The sequence below is a fragment of the Falco biarmicus genome, chromosome 3 (genome assembly GCF_023638135.1).
Source record: "Falco biarmicus isolate bFalBia1 chromosome 3, bFalBia1.pri, whole genome shotgun sequence".
Classification (NCBI taxonomy): Eukaryota; Metazoa; Chordata; class Aves; order Falconiformes; family Falconidae; genus Falco; species Falco biarmicus.
Window position 1 is genome coordinate 77370921 of NC_079290.1, and position 13901 is coordinate 77384821.

The following is a 13901-nucleotide window of genomic DNA, read 5'->3' on the forward strand; positions in this document are numbered from 1 at the left end:
TAAAAGAATGAACCCAAATTGGATTCAGTTGAGTTACTGGGTGAAAGAATGAACTATTTCCTTAATTTCCCCTAGGAAAGAAAGGTCTCTGCATTACTCATACGTGCCATTAAACTCAAACAGTGTGAAGAAATCTCAAGTTACTCCGCAATGAAGTGTTGTGGAGTAAATGGGAGGCAATCGTTAAAAACCCTCATCTGAGCAGCAAAGGAGAAAATCCCTTCATGATACACGTAGGTGACAACATCCTGGGAACACCTTCCCTGCAGGTGTTGGCCTTCTTTGCAGATATTCCCCAGAAGTCTGCACACTGTTTGCCAGCATGGCTGTAGATTTATGTATTTGCTTTCTTAGAAATATGGAACTTTGTAGATTCATTGATTTTCAGCCTAGAATTAAACATTATAATCATGTTGTACATCAGCCTTTATGGGCTTGCCATAAACTTTTAAATTCTTTCCTCAAGTTCATATTTTCTAGCTAAATTGAAGCATGTCTCCTGCAAGAGAAAAAAAATAATTAAAAATCCAGCTTTGATTTAAAGACATCAGGTGTTAGAAACCTGTCAGACAGAATCTGATTCCTGGTCTGAGTTGTCTTGAGGTTTTCATCATGTGGTTCATCAGTCCTTGGGCATCTGTGGACTACCTCTAATGTGGTCATGAAATGTGATTGAGGAAATGGAGTTCATGGTCTCTACATAGCAACTGACCTGTGTAAAATGTCATTGAAAGCCTGTATTTCCACTGAAAGAAGTTGAAGGATCTATAAATTTTAAAAATTACTTTACCTAGTATCTAAAAGTGCAGCACTAGACCCCTCAGAGAAAGATGCAAGCAGTCCCATATTCTGTAATTATAAAGTAATGTCTCAGAAGGGGATATTGTTCCTATCCTAACCTTTTACAAAGCTTGTTTATGCCCTGAAGCATAAGTTTATTTCATTTTTTTTTTGAGATGACTTTTATTCTATCCTGTAACTCAGAGTGGCTTGTTGGAAAACAACATTAGTTTAGTGGTCTGCTTTCTAAACCACAACACAGTAGCTGATTTCCCTTTCTTAAGCATTATCCTTCAGTAAACTACTCATTCCATCCATAGTCCTGTATAATTTAAAAAGACTACATAAATAAATAGTTTCATAGATATTTGAGTGTAGTGCTGTCATGACAAAAAATATCAGAATGGAAAAAATAGCAAAGTTATGGTATGTCAAAAAATGACAAAATTTGCCCAACTCTCTCTCATACTGGTATCCCAGCCTTACCTGGGAAGGCAAAGATGGGATCTGTCTTGGTGGAAGCTGCATCCTCAGGGACTGGGGAAGGGAAGCTGAGTTGTGAGATAGTTTTGCACCCACCTTGGTGGGAGTGGTGTCAGACACCTGTGTGGAGATCTCAGCAACTTCCCTACTCATTCTTTGTCCAAAGTCTGGCTGCTTTCAGTTTCGAGCCTTGTGCTACCATGCTTTCACCGTCAGGTACTGGAGGCCTCATCCTCCTCATGTCCTTAGTCTTGATGAGATTAATGGTTATGCTGATGAGGGAGGCACACAGGCCCAGACCTAACCTTTGGGGAAAAAGAAAAAAATAAGTGAAATACATTTTGAAGTAGGAAGCACTTTTCCCATGTTGAAGAGTCACAACATTTCCGAAACGAGAAGGCATATTTCAGTGATTAGTTGCAGTCAATCTTAAGAATGCTTTAGGCTTTGTAATAAGTCAAACACAATATCCTCTCCTCCATGGAGAAGTGAGATGCGGGTTTCTGAGTGGAAGAACAAAAGCGTTACAAATGAGATATTTGCAGTAATTCCTCCACAGCGGCTATCTACACTACATAATATTTCCCCTTAAAACAGAAATCTGACTTGAATAAATGGAAGAAAACTACATTAGGAGAGAGAAGTCATATCTACAAACTACACATAAACCAGAAGTTCATTAGGGGCCACGCAAAGAAGCTTTCGGAAGGTAATTTTGCTACAAACTAGTTTTCACAAGAATGAAGTAAGGCTTTCAAAAGCATGATTGCTCTAAGTAATTCAAATTATCTACTCTACCTGATACTAAGTCTTCCCATTGAGATTACAAAGCACTTAAATTTTTACCCACTTTGTTACAGAAATCCCTGAGGAAGTTTTCAACCCATTTACAAGCACTGCTTTGAGAAGGAAAGAAAAGATGCCAGAAGTTTTCAAAGGCACCTCCAGCACAGCTAGAGTTAAACGCTTTTTACAGTATCACCTCTATATCATAAAGCTCTTTGTTCAGAAATTTACCTCTGAGTCACGCGAAAATACCACTCTGGACTGAAACTTGGTCTACAAGAGTTCAGCCAAGAAAAAATATACCCTGGTGCTTTGTCCCAGCTTTTTTCTAGCACTGAAATCAAAAAAAGATGCTAAGGGCTCTGCAGTTTCCAAGCGCGAATGTACTCCTATTACTCAGAAAATTAATTTTAAAATGAAATGGTGTGGGCTTATAGCCTAACCTGTTGATGATGTTTTAAGCGTCAGGTGAGCCCCGCAGTGCTGGCGGCCACAGGTGGCATGGGCTGCCCAGCTGTTGCTCAGAGGCATGCAAACTCCCCTAGGACATCTCCTGTTTTATAGCAGTCCAAAGTCTAGCTTTTGTTTAGGCAAAACTCCCAGTGGCACCTATAGGGGCATGTTATAGCAAGGGTCATTAGGGAAAGTACTGCTCACCAGGGTGGCGGTTTCTGTCCTTGCCCCATAGCAAACAAGACTCACATTTTGCAGTGTGGGAACACTGACTTCGTGGGGACACAAAAGCGTTTGGACATCTTATCCCTTGCACAGCTCGGCAGCAGCGTTTATCAGTGTGGCTGTGTTTTCATCTGGCTTGCCAAGAAGCCACACCAGGGTCAGCCAGTTGCAGCGTTTTCCCACAAGATCGCTCCGCAGGACAGCTGAAAGGGTTATCACTTGGGGCAGGTGAAAGCTGGCCCAACCTCAGTCAAAACCATTTCTAGCTAGGGTTTCATACTGATGTACAAGGGGTTTTGCTGAGTTCTGCTTCTGTGCTGAAGTTTGAATGGCTCCAAACACAATTACACTAAAAAGATCAAAAAAGAAGATGCAAAGGAGGAAGCCTGTGTATAATAAAAAGGCCAAGGAATGAATCTTCCTAGAAACATCTTTGCAAGTGCTGCTGCATCCAGTGCTTTGAAACCCGCAGGTGAAAATCCAGGCCTTCTGAGGACAGGGTGAGCTTTGCCTTTGCCTTTGGTGTATCGAGGCTTCCAGTCAAGGTCTCCACTTTGTCGTCTTCCAGGTCCTGCAGCTTGTACGTGCCCGAAAAGTTTCTGCAGGTCATAGTAGCTGTATGAGGGACCCACATGCCATCCTGAGCAGAGCAGGAGGAAAGAGGCAGCAAGGAAGTTACCAGAAAACATACCATTGTGGTAAAGTGGGCAAGATGATTCCTCTCCTAGCTGCATCTTGCTACCTGCATGAATGCACACCTAAATCAAGACTGGATATGCAAATGATCAATAGCAGACGAGCAGAAAAGGTGACATCAATAGGGTCTCCTGGTGGCCTCCTTTCATAGCAATTGGCAGTCACCTGGGAGAGAAAACTGCTCACTAGCTTCTCTGGGGCTAGCATATGAAGGAGTCCCCCAGCCCAAAGCATGGCCTCAAGAAAGATCTGGAGCTTCTGAGAATGGCTGCATTGTCTTAATAATTGAGGGAATCACAGAGCTAGAGGGACAAATACCTTCAGATATGGCATCCGTGGCCTCTTGCAGAAATAGCTTGCAGAGAGCAAGCAAAACATTTTAGTTTTCTTCCAGTGTTGCCTCTCGCATTTACTCCAGCATGCTATATTTGGTATGGTTGTTTCTGTAGGAGAGCTACTCTCTAACAACTGTCATCGTGTAGAAGCAAACCTCCTGGGAGTTTAAGGCAGTTTTTATTTAGACCCACGCTTTGTTATGATACCAAGTTTAGTCTCAGCCGTACTGCATGCTGAAATCCCCAGTGTCTGTGGCTGCTCACAAGATAAAGGTCTGTGTTTCTTTGGTTTCACTGCATTTCACAGCATCACTGCCCATGCAAAAATTCTGCTCCTGTCAATCTAAACCTTTGACTGTAACTGAGATGTGTGGAGATGGAGAGAGAGGGTAGTCATAAAGATGGCATGCAACATACTCTCATGGCAATAAGAAACACCATGTAGTTGTCAGCACAGAGAAAGGGAGGCTGGCCTTGGAGCAGCAATGTTTGCGATGGAAGGCAGGAAGATCAATTTAACTTCTTTGATGTGCCATTATCTTGCTGGTAAAGGTTTAAATGCTGTTTTGGGCTGCTATATTGATGTTCATTACAAAGGTCCTCTTTCCAAGGCAAATACTTTCTCTCAGAGAAAGTCCCTAAACTTTTTGAGCTTGGGGTGATGTTATTTTTTAAATTACAACATGAATGCATGCATGCAGATATATGCCAGCTCATACTATCTGTAGGAGATCTGTGTATGGTACTATGTAATTTTAGTTTTCCATCATAGCAGCATTTAAATTACTTATTTGCTTAAAAAAGAAGTAAGAAAACAAAACATAACTCATCCAGCTTGTAAGTACAACACCCTGAGTTGTCCTGTTTGTTCACCTTCCATTCAGCTGGAGCTTGGGAGGCATTAAGTGATACAGACCTTTGAATCTGCCCCCTCAGAAATTCTGACAAATCAGAACATTTTATGCTCTCCATTATTATTAAAAAATATCAACTTGCACACTCCAAAACTGTTTAAGAAATACTGATTTGATGGTACTCCCCCACATTTTTGCAACTGCCATCTTTCACTGTGAATGTTAATACACTGAGTGGCACAATGGTGTTTTGCTGCTGTAAAGAATAATTTTTTTCCTCGTAAATTCCAGGAATGGTTTCTTTCTGCTGCTCTAGCTGTTTCATGTAACAAATAATCTTTGCAATAGGAGAATTTGGCTCATCATGCAGATTTGTGTTCTTTAGAAGTGGAAAATAATAGCAGATGGTTTTCCCCGTGTGTTGGTGCTTTTATTCCAGTCAGGGTTGATACAAATATTTATTGAGGAGTGTCCTGGTTTTGGCTGGGATAATTTTCTTCTTAGTAGCTGGTACAGTGCTGTGGTTTTGATTTAGTATGGGAATAATGTTGGTAACACACTGATGTTTTATTGTTGCTAAGCGGTGCTTGCTCTAAGTCAATGACTTTTTGGTTTCCCGTGCTCTGCCAGTGAGGAGATGCACAAGAAGCTGGGAGGGAACAGAGCCAGGACAGATGACCTGAGCTAGCCAGAGGGATGTTCCATACCATAGAATGTCATGGTCAGTATATAAACTGGGGGAATTGGCTGGGAGCTGCTGATTGCTACTCGGGGCATTGGTCAGCAGGTGGTGAGCAACTGTATTGTGCATTGCTTGATTTTCCCCCTTGGGTTTTATTACTTTCTCTCCCTCTCTTCATTACAATTATTATTGTTATTGTTGCTGTTATTAGTACTACTATTTTTACTTTCTTTCAATTATTAAACTGTTCGTTTCCTGTGCAAAGCAGTCCTCATATGAATCTGAAGTGCCACAGCCTGGGGGGTGTGTGTGTGTCTCCTGAGGCACAGGTCTTTATGTGGGTATGTACCACCCTTCCATGCCCCCACTGCAGGGACACAGGGAGATGATGGCTTGTCCAGGGCAAAGCAACACATCCCACTGGCACATCTTTCGGCAGTGGTTCGTTCAGGTCTGCAAATCCATTTCAGTGTTGTGCGTTAGAGCAAGCCAGACACTGGTCTATACCAGATCAGAAAGATGAATCTGCTGTAATGGCAGAAAGCTGACCATTAAACCTCTCCTTCATGCAAATAAATGAGTGTGCGTGCATACGTCCATGTGCAGACACTCATGAACACACATACACGCACACATTCGTCAGACCATGCAAAAGACCAGCCAGCACTTGGGTTTTTGCTGGTGGGGCTTGGTAGGAGACCAATGAATGTTCTTACAGCTGACATTAAAACCATGCATGATGCTAAAGCTGGAAGAGCTGTCAGGAGAAGCCCAAGTCCTCCCAGAATAGTACAGTTTTTCTAACATAGCTACAAGCAGCACATCAAACTCCAAACAGCTTCTTTTTTTACACTTGGATGTAAGGAGGCGGAGGGGGGGACAAGCAGTGGAGGGCTGACAATGACAAGCAGGCATTCGTTTGAACGAAAAGAATAAATCTACTAAACTTTTAAAGACTTACAGCATAATGTCTTGGCAATCTCACCACTTTCCCCAAATCACTCCAACATGATAATGTCAGAATTCTGGCGTCTTTAAATAAAGAAACAGCACAATGCTTATGGTTAAAACATGGAAGTTTGTAATGGTATAATTATAGATACAACCCTATCTGGAAATATATGAAATAACTGGGTGGGGTTTTTTTATTTTTTCTGGCCTTAAGGGTTGCAGTTGCTCCTGCATAACCATATACCCCACCTATGTGGTAGGACATAGAGGTCCTAATGTTGTGAAAACACCACCATATTTCACAGTAATGCCTCTGTATTGTAATTTTAAGAAATGCCCCTAACTGTTAGCATTCCACAGCATGATTTATTGTTTCATGTATTCACAGACATTTAATGCCCCTGGGCTGGTTTTCAGCAGGGATTATTTGGGTGGTTATGTTTTTCATGACTCCCTGAAGGCTTCATGGACCTTCCCAAGTTTCAGTGCAGCCCGGTGAGTGCAGTTCAGCATGTCCCAGCTTCTCCATAGAAAGAAAGGAAAGATCTTGTGGTTAGAAAAAGCCATTTAGTTTTCTTAGGCATCAGATGCTTCTCTATCCTCTGGACAGCTTAGTTCTTTAGCCTACAGCTCTAGGTTTCCCTGCTGTCTTGGTCGTGTGCAGAAAGTACAATCCAATTACTTCTTCCATGTGGAGAAGATGCAGAGAGTCAGCAGTGATAGATAGATCCCTACAGGGCAGAAAGACCCATCCTCTGCAAAATAATGAACCCTGTAGCAAAAAAAAAAAAAAAAAAAAGCAAGCTTGAAAAAACACAGCTTCACAACTGAAGAGCCCCACAGCCCTGAGTGAGCTGAAGTTGAAAGTTCACATAGTTTTGAATCGTTGCTTCAGGCCCTCTTCAGAGTCAAAGGGATCTCAGTTTACACATTGGTTATACATTTAATCTTGCTTTAATGGCTGCAATCAAGTCAAAAGTTTTTACTGTTTGGGAGGGTTTTTGAATGAAAGCTCATACCGCATGTGGGGACAGAGGGCTTTCTTCAATTCTGCAGACCTGAAATAATCAGTACCCTGGTGTGAGCTCTACTTTGTTCAGATGCACTGTAGACCAAAACTTCTTCCCTAGTCCTGGACTACTCTTCTGGATATTCTTCACAGAGGTGTGAGAACAGATATTTCTGAAGCAAGCACTGGCATTATCAATCACAGCAGCCCCCGAGCAAGTGATCTGATTTTCAAAGTGATGAAATGAAAGCTGCTAGTGCCTTTTCACCTCTGAACATCAGATAGTGTGCTCACAGCCTTCTCTGGATGGAGGTGTTTGATATTAGCCACTGTTTTGACAATTGTCCTTTCTTACTATGTTACAAACATGAATGCAAAATTCTGAGCGCTGCTGTCATTTGCATTAAGAAACAGTTAATATCCACTTATCACAGCTGCACCATGATCGCATTAGTTACAAACACAGGTAATTGACTGTCTTTGATGTCATTGCATTCATTATTATGTATTTCTTTGCCTGCTGTGGAAGCAGCACCTTTGGGGATCTTCTTAATGGAAGCAACACCACTTGGATATGTACAAAATAGTAGATCTTGCAAAATAGTTCTCTAACTGCAGATTTTTGAAAACTTTTTGCTCCTCCCAAACCCCAGTTTTGCCACTTATGGGTCTGTGAAATCCAAACATCATTCACTACATGGCAGAGTACAGCTTAGAAAACCCTTCCAACACTGTTTGTCCACATTGCATATATGGTGATGTTCACTTTCTCCACTTACTGAGGAGCCTGAACTTCACCACCACAAATTAAAGAACAGATACTTTAGAGTCAAGCACCCACTTCGCATTGCACGTGCGCTGGTGTAATTCACAAGAAGCAGTGCCCGCCATGTGAGTGCTGCCTGCGTCTTCTGGTCAGAGAACAATTCCCCCATGTGAAGCATCAATCCCACCCCATGGAGGAGCATCTGCAGATAGTTTCAGAGAAACCAGCGGGTGGCAGAATCAGACTCAGTGACTGTACCTACCTCTTCCCAGGTGACCTGCACATCAGAAGTGTTGTTTCCTGCAGAAGCTGGAAAATGCATTTGAAATAAACACAGAGATATTTTCAGCCTGGCAATAGCCACTGTAAGCTGTGGAGGGGAACTTCTGTGAGCTGCAGAACAAGTAGGCGCCGTTCTCAAAACCCTCCGCCCTGTTTTCATAGTCTGATGCTTAGTAACAGGTGAGTTTATTAGCCTTTCCACCCATGAAGCATAAGCATTGGTTTCAATCCAGCATGGACAAACTGAATTGCCTCCAAGACTGCCGACCCCCCTGCCAAAAGTCATTGGCAGCAGGTCAGAGGGTGCAAACTCTGGTGTGGGGTTTGTGGAGGGAGCAACCTGCCGCACACACACACATCCTTGCCCAGACAAGCAGGACCGCATAGACCTCATTTCTTTAGGAATTCAGGCTCAGAAAGTATTTGATTTTTGCCCTCTTTATTCTATGCATTTCATTCAGCTGTGCTTCAGTCATTGTTCATCAGCCTTCCTTGCTCTTGTGAGGCTGGAGAAATCATAAATATGGCAGCTCCCTTTGAGCGTTCACGCTGGATGCTGTCCCCAGCTGCTGAGCTGCAATATGTGAGCCAGTGATACCACAAAGTGAAAGTTTATATTCCTTCTCTACTACATATTTTTAGTGTGTAAATCACAGAGCAGAAAAAATTTACAGGGGAATGAGTGGTCATGGGGAAGGTAATTTGCACATGATGCAGCAGCAGATACCTCTTTCTGCCCAGGACTCCTCCTGTTGGGAAGTTTCACACCAGGCTGAATGAAACCGTCAGCCACTGGTGGCTTTTTCTTGTGCCCGAGTTAAGGGCAAGGGGGGTCACTGACATTGTTTATCCATTATTCATTTAGCAATGGCTCCAGAGATCAACTTAATGTCATGTGTTTTTCACTTATATGAATTGCAATAGACTTCTTCTTCCAGCCTGCCTGCACTGGGGAAATTTTCTAAGTTGTTTTACAACTGGTATAGCTTAAGCTGTTTGGGTTATAGACTGGTTATAGACAGCTTGAGGTGAGTGATCATTTTTTATTGATGGAGTTTCAGACTACATCTACTAAAAACTGAATTATTAAGACCACATGATCCAGAAATATTTTGGCTCTATTGAAATATAAAATATCTATCTCCCTTGGACTGACAAGACTTCTATTCCCCAAACGGCTCATTCTCTCTTGAAAGGAATGGTTTTCATTGTGAGATTTGAGGTTTTCTTGCTCTGTTTTCCTAGCCTTCTTTAAACTGGGTATCTTAAGTCAATATATCACTAACAAGCCCAGATGAGATTTTCAGTGTAGCCTTTACTGACAGAATCAAAATTACATGAAATATTGCATTTTGAGGTAGTAGTGACATGTATGCAATCAAGAAGAGGTAGATTCTGATCTGGCCAGGTGAAATGCTCCCAGTTAAATCCCATCACTTTCAAGGCTCTATGCAACCAACACACTTGTGTGCTAATAAACCTGTGGAGCTGGAAAGAGAAAATTTGACTTTCTGGTCTAATGGGAAGGATGTGAATAAAATCACAGCTGAAAGCATGGAGCAGAAAACCTTGGTGGATCCCCAAGAGACAGAGATGGTAGATCCTTTGCTGAAGGAAGGTGGCTGAGGAGGAAGAGAAGGAGGAGGTGTTACGCAGAAGGGAACATCCATCTCTGAACTCAAGACCTCCTGGTCCTGACACGAGAAGTATCTGGGTCATTGGATGTGGTGGATTAAAAATTACCCTATAGGCATAAAGACACATTTTCTGAAAACTAATGAGATTTGCTGAATTTCAGATCCATGTGCTTCACTCCTTTAGACAGTCTCCAAAAATAGTAGAAGCAAGGTGGGATGTTAAATCTTGAGTCCAAGTCCTTGTGTGAGAACGTTTCCCTTGGCATGGGAGGCATTCCTGCCTCAAGATAAGGTACTGGCCAGGTAAAGGTAGCAGAGATCATGGCCAGGGGGACCATGGTCAGTTGCATGTGCTCAGCCCGTGTTCTGGGAGCACCAGAATACCTTGCTTTTCCTGCAGCTCCTGCCTCCCCTCCCAACCGGGAGGCAGGGACTGAGCTTTGCAATGTACCAGGGATGAGGCCATAGGGAAAAAGAGAAGGAAAGCAATGAAAACAAGCTGGTTGTCAGCCTCTGCTGCCTGCGAAGCTCTGCACGCAATTTCTGTCCTGGGAACTGATCCTGAGCTCCCTTTGAAATCAGGGGGCGTGTGTAGAGGAATGAAGGCCGTGGGTTGATCAGCATTGATAACATGCAGCTGTGGCCTTGTCTCGAAGGCAGTGGGTTGATTGACATGGATGATGTGCAGCTGTAGCTGCTTCCTGCTAAGTGGTTAAATAGCCCCGAGGAGTGTGAGAGGGGGTTGGGTGGAGGAGTAGCAGTGTGGTCTGGTTGTTGGGGGAAGCAGAAGATGGGTGGCTGGCCTGCCTGCCTGCCTGCCTTGTTGCAGCCTGATAGTTTGCTTGTGCTGCAACAATTGGTGCCCTGTGTGAGGCTGAGTTGGACTCCAACTACAACAGGTATGTGGCCATATGAAAAAGGACTAGGTCCATCCCAAAGAGAGGGTGTTCTGAAGCTAAAGGAGTGAACAAGGAAGCTTATGTCTTGTGTGTCATCCACCTTTAATATGGTCAGGGGTCCCCTTGGAGAGTGGGTCCCCCCCTCACCTTTGTGTTAGGCAGTACCTTCCTGTAACATGCAGAAATATGGGAGTGTGAAACCCTTTCAAGGCTCTATTGGAAGCCACCTTGTCAGTGCCTTCTCATTCTGGCCACAGAGAAGTACCAGATGCAATCAAAGATCAAGATGTTCCCAGCATCTGGGCTGCACTACAGTGTTTCAGAACTACCTCAGCCTCCTGCTGTGTCCAAAATGGTGGTACCACTCCAGCTATGGTCCCATGAGAAAGGGGTTGCAGGTGGCCCTGCTCTGCCACAAACAGGCATCCATATAGCCAAGCAGGGAAAGGCAGCAGCATATCAATGTCAGCCCACCTGAAAAAGAGCAGGTTCTCACCAAATAGAAGGTAGGATGCAATTAGCCCTAAGTGGGAATTTGAAGCATCCAGTGTTGATAACATAACATCAACTACAGACCGCTGAAGAGCAAAAAGCAAGATTCCTTCCCACAAACTCAAGGTTAATACTTTCTAACACATTTATTAGCTATGCTTAATTTACATTCTTTTCCATTTGGCTGTGAAAACACTAGCATAAGTGTGAATACAACCTCCATTTAAATATCTGTATTTAGTTCCATTCTTCCCCTTCCAGTGAAAGTTTTGGTGGCAGACAAACTTCTGATGGACAGCTTGCATTCACATTGGCTTTCTGTAGGTTTTGGTGTGTTATAAATATAAACTAGTTCATAGCCAGATATTACCTTAACTGTTTACATACTAACTGGGAGCACATAACATACAGACTTGGCTTTATTTAGCAATTTAAACTTGAAGTTTTACTGAGTGGTTAGCAGACAAAATGTTACATTGTGAGGGTTTTTTTTTTTTCTCCCTGTGCCCTACAATATTTTACTTTGATTAAAGCTGTACTGAGGTAAAATTGCACATCTCGCGCAAAAAGCAATTTACCTCTACTCTTACTGAAGTTAACCATACTTATTTGTCCCAGCATAATGTATTTTTCTAGCTGCATTCTAACTGTGGTGCTTTATCATATGAACCAAGTTAGATTTAATCAAATTCAGTTTGTGTTGTGAATTTTAAGACATTCATTCAATTAGTTGGAATAAAAGCAGCACATTAGGAAGAAAGATTAAAGTTGAAAAATGCTGCTGCTGATCTGTGCGTTCAGTGCTCCTTCTGCACCTTTCTCACCCTGAAACATTTCTCATGCTTGGAGAGGCTTCCTGACATTCCCCCCCCCCCCCCCCCCCCTTTCTGTTTCTCAGATTGCTGGTGATATTCATGGGATAAGGAAGATAAGAGTAATTTTATCAGGTTGCTACACCCGTGTAAGACCTGACCAGTTTTCCTCCTGCTGTGCCTGTCGTAAGCTTTTTCTGGACACTGGTGGACAATAATGGCACCACATTCAATCTGGGGCTTTTTTAATGTATTGGAGTCCACTGGGAAGCCACAGCACCGCTCCCCAGTTGCACTCCAGTTTACAGTGCCCCTCAGCTACTTTTCTATTACTCTCCTTGTTGCCACCTGGTGGGAAAATGGCCATCACCCACTCGTGTTTGCCTTTCGGACCTGGCTGAGCAGCTCAGGGAGGCCAGTGCAGGAGCTGAGGGGTACAGAGAGGGTCGGTCAGCTCCTAATGCCCCTTTCCAGCAAGCAAACTACTTTCTCCTCTCAGTCTTCCTATAGCTTCCCTCTAAAACAATATATTTGCATACATAATAAGCATTTTGTGGGTATCGGGTTGTTTTTACTGTATTGTCCTGTGTACTGAAAGCAATATCCATTAATTTTTATTAGCATCTTACCTTTAAGAAAATTTTGATGCTTGCTGTTAATACATCTTACGGCTGCAATTCTCCTCATCTGGGAATTCTTGATTAATTTGGCTTAGGTTCACCAGCCTGAGTGATTTGAAAAGGCCATTGTAAAATAATAGAAATAAAAATGTCTTGGTGCAGTCAGAGTCCACTCCCTCAACTGAAAAATGTGGTGTTTTTACATTTTGAGACAGTTTCTCAGACAGCCAGACAAGGTGACATTAAACAAATCACGCTAATTACAACACAATTTATGTAGAGAGATTTTACTGGTCTGCTAATACTTGGCAGGAGCTGCCAATTACAAATGCTTCAAAAGAGAGCATTTCCAGCATTAACTTCTTTGCTTCTTAGGGAAAAGGAATGATGGAGCCTTTTGAGTTCCCTTGGTGGTGCCAAGGGAAGCAAGCCCAGTCCAAGCGCAGAAGCAGGGGTCGGAGACCTGAGTTTGGCTCATGGGTTTCAGACAGAGTTGCACAGACCAGGCTGCAGCCCCGGGGAAGATCACCCCTGAATGCACACCATGCCAAAACAAATCAGCAAGAATTGGTGTGGAGGCTTTGCATCATTTTTGGCCTCCATTATCTAACACCAAGTTTCCAGCTGTGCATCATCCCCAGAGGTGCAGAGGAGACACTGCCATTCTCCTCTGGGGATGTTTTGCATGGTTGATGGTACCTCATACAACAGACGGAAAGATCACACCCTCTGTGCATTAGCTGCCTCATTAATGAACCAAGGATTAAAAATTTACCTATAAACTTGCCAACAGCACCACAAAATTTTTCCCAGGAGCCTGTAAAGCACATTAAGCTTAAACCTCAGAGATAGGCAAGGCTTTGCCTCTTTATTACTTAGTTTAAGACTGTGATCGTGTAAGATGTTATGTCTCCCCCTCCAACCCCTGCTAGTGGTTACCTTCACTTTTGCAGAAGTGACAAAAAGGGTATGGGGCACCCACATCGGTGCTTACACCAATGTCCTGGGAGGTGTTTAGATGCATCATGCTGGTTTTGCTACAGGGACAACAGCAGCCTGCTAACAGCAAATGGCTTTAGGGGCAGGGCTGGGGAGGAAGGCAGAAGGGGAAGAAGGCTTGTAATACCCTCTCACTGAGG

The 13901-nt window shown here is 43.1% G+C and overlaps 1 long non-coding RNA gene across 1 annotated transcript; it reads right to left on the minus strand.

Annotated features, from left to right (window-relative positions):
* Positions 1 to 938: 938 nt before the first annotated feature.
* LOC130147070 (uncharacterized) lies at positions 939 to 7006 on the minus strand. Its single transcript, XR_008821098.1, has 2 exons — positions 6256 to 7006; positions 939 to 1568 (listed from the first exon to the last, which is right to left on the minus strand). It is a non-coding gene; the product is annotated as an uncharacterized LOC130147070 (long non-coding RNA).
* Between the last annotated feature and the right edge of the window lie 6895 nt (positions 7007 to 13901).